The following is a 9,356-nucleotide window of genomic DNA, read 5'->3' as shown; positions in this document are numbered from 1 at the left end:
GCAAAACAGTACTGTGTCAGGCTAGGTCATCAACTCTAACTAGCAACTGCTAATTGCATTTTTTCTTCCTTCTTTTCTTTTCTTTTCCTTTCCTTTCTTTTCTTTTCTTCTATTCCTTCTTTTCTTTCTTTCCCTTCCTTCCTTCCTTCCTTCCTTCCTTCCTTCCTTCCTTCCTTCCTTCCTTCCTCTCTCTCTCTCTCTCTCTCTCTCTCTTTCTCTCTCTCTCTCTTTCTTTCTCTCTTTCCCTCTAAGGAGTTCTTAGGCCAGTTTGTATTGCAATTTTCCAAACAATACTCACACATAAACCCGATCCAGATGTCAATTACAGATACAAACATAGCTTGAGGGTTTTGTTTTGTTTCCTTCTTAAAGGCATTTTTTTTTTCTGAAATAGTTAATGCAACTGTTGCTAACAAAATAATAATAGAACTCCTGGCTTTGCATACTAACCTGGACTTCTGATCAAGTACTGATGAGCCCAAGTAAGGTTGGTCACCAAACAACTAAACCCACTGTCTAGTCTTGCCCCCTCCAATCTCCTTTTTTTCCTTCCTTCCTTCCCCCCCCTCTCTTTCTTTCTTCTTTCTCTCTCTCTCTCTCTCTCTCACACTCTCTCTCTCTTTCCTCCTTTCTCTCTTTCTTTCTTTGTTTAAGCGCCTGAAGACAACAGGTTGAGTTGGCAGATGCTGTTTATGTACCCTGAGGTGGTTTTATCACTTTAGTCTCAGTTTTATTGAATTTTTGATAATAGGAATAGGATTTTCGGGGAGAGCAGAGATGTCAGAAAGTTCTATACTGGATGTTTTCTGAGAGGCCAACAGAGAAGCCGATGCTGGAACAGTTTCTGATTGACCCGAACTTGTCTCCATAGCAACTTGTTCATTTGTCTCTGTTTTATCATGTCCACTCAAAGCAAGACAGTTAGCATCTTTACTTATTTCATCCTCTTTTGTTTTGGTTTTCTTAGGACTTTCTTCTTCATGAGGTGAGGACATTCTCTTGACTCCTACTATAGGATTAGGGACGTTTGTTGCTGTGTTTCCTGAAGGTCTAGTTGTGTTGAGGCAACTCTGGAGATTGTAGGCTTTGGTGGTGGAGAAATGGCTGGCTGTGTGTCAGTTTAAGGAATGCTGTCGCTCCCTGGGCTCCCTGGGCTTTCCCTGGGATTTGCTTGTGGTACAGAAACGTCAGAAGCCTGGATGCTGGTCACAGATGCTGCGGTCACAGCTGGAGCAGGACTGTTTCTGCCCTGAGAGCCGCCAGAACTGTTCAATGGTCTTCATAGCATGAGTGGGTGAAGGCACAGCCATGCTGTTATCACTGTCCATAGACAAGTCAAGGCTGCTGTCACTCAGAGCTGCTAACGTGACTCCTTCTGTTGAATGTGTCTGCCTCTTCTGAAGCACGTGACTAGGCGGCAGCTGGCAGAGTTGCTTTCTCTTCACATGCGTCGCTGCAATCTTCATATCCAACTCAAACATCTTGTTGTTTATTGCTTGCCTATAAATTGTCTGTGAAAGACTGGATATTATAGGCGAGGCCAACACTGAGATCTTCAGAGTTTTCAGGTTTTTTAAACACTAACCCAGTCACCCACATTGTGCGAAATTCTTCCCTGTCAGGACTTTCTTTGGGGGCTGGAAATGACTGGAGCCAGCTAGTGTCATAAACTCCTTCTTCTCCAAGCTTGCAACCAGGTTGCAGAGTTTGGGTTCCACCAGGCCCACCCATTCCAGACACTGCTTTTCCGTGGGTGCAGCATAAGGCTTGTACTTTTGAAAGAAGTTTGGAGCTTCAAAAAGTCTGGACCATTCTGCCTTACTCAGCAAAATTTCATCTGTGATAGCAAGACTTTGTTTAAACTCCTCCAACCAAGGCCATCCGTGTTGAAACAGATTCATTGTACGTGGAGTTCTGCTGTGGGTACGCTGGTGTGATTATAGGCATATGGTACCTATTGCTGAGGTTTACCCTTGGCTCCCACACAGGCAATATTAAGATTGCATTCTTCAGGCTGTTTCAATAGCACTGAATTTGGCCATTCCCATTTTAAAAATACCAAGAAAAATGTATGCACAAGAGTTGACACTATTGCATTTGGATAACGCTGGCAAGTTTTTGCTACTAGCATAGCCCAGGAAACACCACGGAGGAAACCTAATATAGTAGAATAGATGTGCCATTTGGCCCACAGTTTGATGGCTTTCAGAGTTACCCTGAAGTTGTTAATATTTGGTACTAGATGTAAAACCTCATCGGCTACCCTGCAACCATCACGGCCTCTTATGCATCTTACATCTAGGTTTTTAAGCAGACTGTCATCTTGTAGGTCCAAATCTTCTGGAATAAGTGCTAATCTTGCAAACGAGATATCAATCTCGATTCCATCAAAACAGAGTTTGGTAACTGGTACAAATGCTTCTTCAACAGCTCTTAAATCTTTCACTTCTTGTAATTTCAACGTATCAGAGAATGAGGTGGAAAAAAGTCATTTTGATCAGCTTGTCGTGGTGCAACGTACACCGCGCCAACGCCAGTACCTTTCGTGTGTACTCTTTGTCTGTAAGATCCAAATGTAAGCATTGTTCCTCCAGCATTTCCAGTTGTGCTCGCTGATTTCTCCAATCGATTCTTTCACCAGGTTATTTAATTTTCCCAAAATGAAAATCCTGCGCTGCAGTTCCCCTTCTTCTTCAAAAACCCCAAAGGGCTTCAGTGTCTCAATGACTTTCTGTGAGTGGGCAGTTGGGGGCTCGGGGGCTGCTAAGCTGATAGGAGAGGTAAAACCATCGTGCCTCTTGTGATGCCTGCATTGAAACTGGAAACTGGACAAGATCCACCAAGGCAGGAGGGAAAGTAGCCTGCCTCAGCCCCGGGGCAACCCCTTGACATTTTTTCTTTTTAAAATTTAATTTTATTTATTTGAATGCGCATGGGTGTTTTGCCTGCATATGTGTCTATGCACCACAGGTGTGCAGTGCTCTCAGAGGTCAGAGGGTGGTATCAGATCCCTCTAGAACTACAGTCGTATGTGGCTGCTAGGAACTGAACATGGGTCCTCTGGAAGAGCAGCCAGTGCTCTTAATGGCTGAGCCATCTCTCCAGCCCCTGTCTTTTTTGTTTTTTGTTTTTTTTTTTTGTTTTTTGTTTTTGTTTTTGTTTTTTAGAACAATGATAACTGTTAGCCATGTTCCTAAATACTTTTTCTGGAGTGCTGGAGAATCCTGGGCCTGATGCTCATTAGTCAAGAGCTCTACTCCAGGGCTACATGTCCAGTGCATCAGCAACAGAAAGTGCTTTACGTAAAGATCTTCTCATCTAAAGTAGATGTGGGCAGAACACCAAGAGAAATGTCCCTGATTCACAGAAAACTTGAAATGCCTTTAGATCTGTCATCTAGCCAATTTCTTTCAGGGCCTCAGGCAAGCAGACCCCAGAAGGCTAATACATTGCTGGGACAAAATACTGGAGAGACAACTTGAAGAAGGAAAGGAGAGATAACTTCTGTGGCTCACCTATGGAGAGATTTCAGAGCTATCCCTTTGGGCCAGGGTGAGGCACAGCAGCAGCAGGGAGAGGAGAGTGATCATAAGAGACAGGAAGGGACACAAACCCAGCTTCAAAGACACCTCACCAGTGACCAACTTGCTTCGACTAGGACCCTCCTAGTTTCTTTTTCTTTCCCTTTATATTATGACTCTTTAAATACATTAGTTCAACAAGTAGATCAGACTCCTCATGACCTCTATCCCATCAGAAACTATGGTGGTTTAAACAGGAATGGCCCCCATAGGCTCTTAGATTTGAATGCTCAGTCATCAGGGAGTGGACCTACTTAGAAGGATTAGAAGGTGTGGCCCTGACACACTTGAGGAAGTGTGTTACTGGGGGTAGGGAGATGGGGCTTTAAGGTTTCAGAAGCTCAAAACCAGGCTTAGAGGCTCTCTCTTCCTGCTGCCTGCAGGTCCGGATGTAGAATGCTCAGCTCCTTCTCCAGCACCATGTCTGCCTGCATGCTTTCTGCCATGCTGATAATGAACGAAACCTCTGAAACTGTAAGCCGGCCCCAATTAAATAAGTTTATAAGAGTGGTGGTGCACACCTTTAATCCCAGCTCTCAAGAGGCAAGGGCAGGTGGGTCTCTGAGTTGGAGGCCAGCCTGGTCTGCAGGACAGCCAAGACTACACAGAGAAACCCTGTCTCAAACAGAAGAAGAAGAAAGAAGAAGAAGAAGAAGAAGAAGAAGAAGAAGAAGAAGAAGAAGAAGAAGAAGAAGAAGAAGAAGAAAAAGAAGAAGAAGAAGAAGAAGAAGAAGAAGAAGAAGAAGAAGAAGAAGAAGAAGAAGAAGAAGAAGAAGAAGAAGAAGAAGAAGAAAGAAGAAGAAGGGGAAGGGAAGGAGGAGAGGAGGGGGAGGGGAAGGAGGAGAAGAAGGAGGGGAGGAGGAAGGGAGGAGGAGGAGAAGGAGAAGGAGAAGAAGAAAAGAAAGAAGAGAGAAGAGATAAAAGAAAAAAGAAAAGAAAAGAGAAGAAACTGGGCGGTGGTGGCGCACACGTTTAATCCCAGCACTTGGGAGGCAGAAATGGGCGGATTTCTGAGTTCCAGGCCAACCTGGTCTACAGAATTAGTTCCAGGACAGCCAAGGCTACACAGAGAAACCCTGTCTCAAAAACAAAACAAAACAAAACAAAAAGCAAAAAGAAAAGAAAAGAGAAAAGAAAAGAAAAGAAAAGAAAAGAGGTAAGAAAGAGGTAAACAAAGGCACGGGTGGAAGGCATTATGGAGGGTTACACAGGTCCCAAGCCTAAGAACAGGTATTTTCATTCCATTGGCAAGGAAGGCAAGATAGGAACTCAAGACAGAAACATGCTGGCAAGGAAATGAAGCAGAGGCAATAGAGAAGCACTGCTTACTAATAGTATCTTGCTCCTCATGCCTCTCCCAGCGCGCTCTCTCTCTCTCTCTCTTTCTTTCTCTCTCTCTCTCCCCACCTTATTTATTTATTTATGTCTTTTTTTTTTCAAGGCAGGGTTTCTCTGTGTAGCCCTGGCTATCCTGGAACTCACTCTGTAGACCAGGCTGGCCTCGAACTCAGAGATCCACCTGCCTCTGCTTCCTGGGCACTGGGATTAAAGGTGTGCTTCACCATCACCTGGCTCAGCTTGCCTTCATATACAACCAAGGATAATCTACCCAGGTATGGCACTGCCCACAGTGAGCTTGCTCCTCCTCTATCAGTCATTAATCAAGAAAGTGCCCACAGTCTTGCCTACAGGACAATCTGAGAGAAGTGTTTTCTCAATTGAGTTTTCCCATCCCATTTGTGTCAAGTTGACAAAAACAAACAAACAAACTACCCAGCACGGTGGCTTCCATACTTATTATGAAATATGAAGTTTTCTGTGGTTGTGAATGGAAGATTTGTCAGTGTAGAAATACAGCATAAAATGTGAGCAAGTTTTAAGGATGTTTTAGCTCAGCGTCAGACTTCAGATAACCTACTTCCATGCTAACATTGTAACATGAGGCTTAACACACACACACTCAAACCCCCTGAAAGCTAGACCAATCTCTATATCCTCGTGGAAATCAAGATAACTCACAGTTTCCTCAGACAAGAGTGGAAGCCACACTAAATCCGACAAGAGTGAGGTGAACTAGTTACCTTTCTGTTACTAGGACAAAGCACCTGAGATAACCACCTTATAAAGAGTGAAGGTTTATTCTGCTCGCAGAGTTGGAAGCTTCCATTCAGAGCCAGTTGGCCCTGCTGCTTTTGGGGACTGTGGTGAGGATGCACACCGTGGCAAGATCCTTGCCACATGGCCTGGACAAAGAGGAGAGTAAGAGAGCCTGGGGTGTAGCTGAGTTGGTAGGATGCTTGCTTAGCATGTAGGAAGCCCTGGATTCAATTCCCAGCACCCTGCAGAACTGGGCACTGAGCCTCAGTCTGTGGGAGCTGATGTTAAGTCCAGGTGAATAGTATCCTAATTGTAACATACCCAGTTGGTGTCCCAGGACTTGGAACATGGGATTAGGGTAGCTTGAAGTGGAGGAATGTCATGATCTGGGAGTAGAGTGAAACACTGAGGCGGCAGCAGAAAGGACATGGGACTCCATTCCTGAGTCACTGCCTCACTCTTAGGGAGAAGGGAGTTCAGAGGTCCCGCAACATATGATGGGGCTATCCCCTAATGAGCCCATGGTGGCTAAAAATGCTGTACATGTCAAATGTACTTTCCTCAACCTAACATCCCAGCTTAACTTAGCTTTATGTGTTCAGAGCACTTACACCAGCCTGGAACACCGTACAGTCCACAGAATCCTCTAACATAAATCCGACTTTACAGTAAGCCAATGAGCATCTTCTGGAACTTATTTAGTACTGTGCACTGTAGGGTGTTTACCCCAACAATAGCATGGCTGACCACTGCTCACATTGTGTCATATGTTAGTATCCATCTCAAAGAAAAGATTTGTAACGACTTAAGCATGATTTCTACTGAATGTTTGCTGCTTTCCACCATGAGTGTGATCTTAGCCAAGCCGTGCTGAGCCACCATGACAAACGGTGTCCCTAACACCTGTGAGACAGAATAAACCCTCTGTCAAACACAGCCACTATTGTCTTCAATGCCCAGCCACCACGAATCTCCCCACTGTAGTGTTTTGCTGTGTGCAAACTGAAAAGTGGGGTGTCACCACACCGTCACTGGCAGGTAAGGTTTGAAGGCCCGTGGAAGAGACAGGTGTGGTGGTGCATGCCTGTAATCTCAGCACGTGGACGGTGGAGGAAGGAAGATCTGGAATTCAAGGTCATTCTCTCAACAACATACAAAGTTCAAGGTCAATGTGGGCTACGGGAGGCCCCTCCTCAAGAAAGAAAAGAGAGCCTATGGATTATTATCATTATGACTTACTTTTATTGAAGCAGCAGGAATCCACTAGGGTATATGGCTTAATTCTTAATTCTTCAGCCATGCTCAGGCTTCAGAATTAAGACTCCGTGAAGGTCGACATAAAACAGTAACCTCAGTGAAGCACAAGCTGGTTTTTAGAGCTTGGGTCAGTTACTAGATACTTCCACTAGGCGGCGAGCAGGCTCCACCATGATTCGGGAAAGCACAGACTAATCCAGGCACTACCCAATCAGAGCTCAAGAGTTGCGTGCTCCCCACCTCCACCTCAGAACTCTGGGGAATCAGCCAGTCAGTGCTGCCTCTGACTCTGGAGCTCACCCAGAAGTGATCCTCTCCCTTGAAGCTTTGCCTGTGCACATGAGGAAACCGAGGTCACAGGCAAAAGGTGAACTTGGCTTTGGCAAAGGTTGCAGGTTGGATCAAGAGTGATGGAAAGGAGATAGGTGTCACACGGAGATCCCTTCTGCGGTGTCCCTTGTCACTGTGGACTGGTGGCGGCTAAGGCCCTGCCATAGGGAAATGGCCAACTACACATGGAAGCCTGTGACTTCAGACGGAAGTCCCTTCTAGGCCACTCATCTACTACTTTGCGCTCAAAGGACATGAAATCTGGACTCTTGTTCCTGAACAGGACAGAAGTGCATGCTGGGAGTGCAAGGGGGGGGGGGGGCTCTAGGGAAAGCTGAGCAGTGAGTATGGGTGAAGTCCTGGAGTTACAGGGCAAGAACCACAGACGTGTACATATTGTTAAAAACTAACAATTCCTTCTATTGATCCTTTATTGTGCCCAGGCTTTCAGAAACTTCCAGAGGCCTGCCTCCGTTCCCCACCCAGCTCTGCAGTACCTCACACAGACGTGTTAGTGCTTCCAGCTGTGTTACCTGGTCCTACCCATGGCTGAAATTAAGTCCCTGAATCTGAGGAGGGGCCATTGTCAGGCACAGTGACATCACAGGTCTTGCACAGGGCCATGTCTTCTGCCTGCATTACCCATCATGGGAGGAGCAGTGAACACTGAGGAGAAGTGGCCAGAGCCTCTTGTGGGCTTGAGTACTTCTCCTGTGACTTTGATGTCTTTAAGAGTTACAAGCTAAGGGCCAGGTGTGGTGGCACACGCCTTTAATCCCAGCACTCGGGAGGCAGAGGCAGGCGGATTTCTGAGTTCAAGGCCAGCCTGGTCTACAAAGTGAGTTCCAGGACAGCCAGGGCTACACAGAGAAACCCTGTCTCGAAAAACCAAAAAAAAAAAAAAAAAAAAAAAAAAAAGAGTTAGTTACAAGCTGCCCTTTTGAATGTGTTGCTGTTATTAAGTTTGAACCCAGCTGGGCAGTGGTGATTCACACCTTCGATCCCAGAGCTTGGGAGGCGGAGGCAGGTGGATCTTCATGAATTTGAGCCCAGCCTGGTCTACAGAGTGAGTTCCAGGACAGCAAGGATTACACAGAGAAACCCTGTCTCCAAAATAAGTAAATAAAATGGCAGGCTTTTGCTGTGTGGGCTAGCTGCAATCCAGCCACCTGTCCATTAGGAAATGACTGTCAGAACGTTAGTGCCCTGGAAGGAGCTAAAACAGCCCTCCCTCCTCCCTTGTCACTGGGATCTCTCCCTGCAGGCAACACAAGGTGGCATTCTCAGAGTCTCCAAGAGAAAAGGTAAAAGGGGCTTCTGAATGAAGGACTGCCATCATCCCAAAGTCCTGTTAGCCCAGAGATCTCAAGGACCCTGGGGTCTGCCTGACGGACGACCTGGGGCTTTGGCCAGGCAGCCTTGGGAAAAGCCTCAAGAAACCTTCTCTTATTGTAGTGGAGCCCCCATCTTTGCAAGGAACTGGGGAGCCTTGAGGTGTGGCATCGTGCAACAGCTGGACCTGAGATCCATCTCAGACACTCTTGACAGACAGCTGCTGGGCTCCTTCTCTGGGCCAAGCTGGGGCCTGAATATCAGAATGAGTAAGAAATGATCTCTGGCCTTGAGGAGCTTACAGACAGCAGAAAAGGCAGACCAGGAGGAAGTGCTGGGAAGAGGCTCAATAAGGCTGCACGAAGACAAGATCCCGATACCAGCGTGGGCTAGCCTGAGCCTGAGTCCCATCTCGTCTTCGTTCACTGGGCTGGCTTGCCTTCGGCTTGCAGTTAGCTTGAAAATTCAGAGTTTCTTATTAGAGCCTAGTGTCACAGAGTGGAAAATATTTGGTCAGAGGTGGTGTGCTGGAGTCATAACATGGAATTTTACTTTGAAGCTCTGTCCGACACAGACAGGCAGGGGAGCACACGGCAGGGAAGGTACACACATGGAGTCTGAGATGCTGCAGGGTCGGGCCTAACACAGTCCCTTACAGCCTGTCCTGCAGGAGAAAGGTTCAGAGAAACAGGACTGCGGATCTGCTGATGGTGGCCAGTGACAACCGGGGCTACAGACACCCTGTGGGGCTGTGAAAGA

At 46.4% G+C, this 9,356-nt stretch overlaps 1 pseudogene; it reads right to left on the bottom strand.

Annotated features, from left to right (window-relative positions):
• On the bottom strand, nt 251–2,885 carry Gm14245 (predicted gene 14245; annotated as a pseudogene).

The sequence above is a fragment of the Mus musculus genome, chromosome 2 (genome assembly GCF_000001635.26).
Source record: "Mus musculus strain C57BL/6J chromosome 2, GRCm38.p6 C57BL/6J".
NCBI lineage: Eukaryota > Metazoa > Chordata > Mammalia > Rodentia > Muridae > Mus > Mus musculus.
This window is presented reverse-complemented; position numbering and strand designations above follow the sequence as displayed.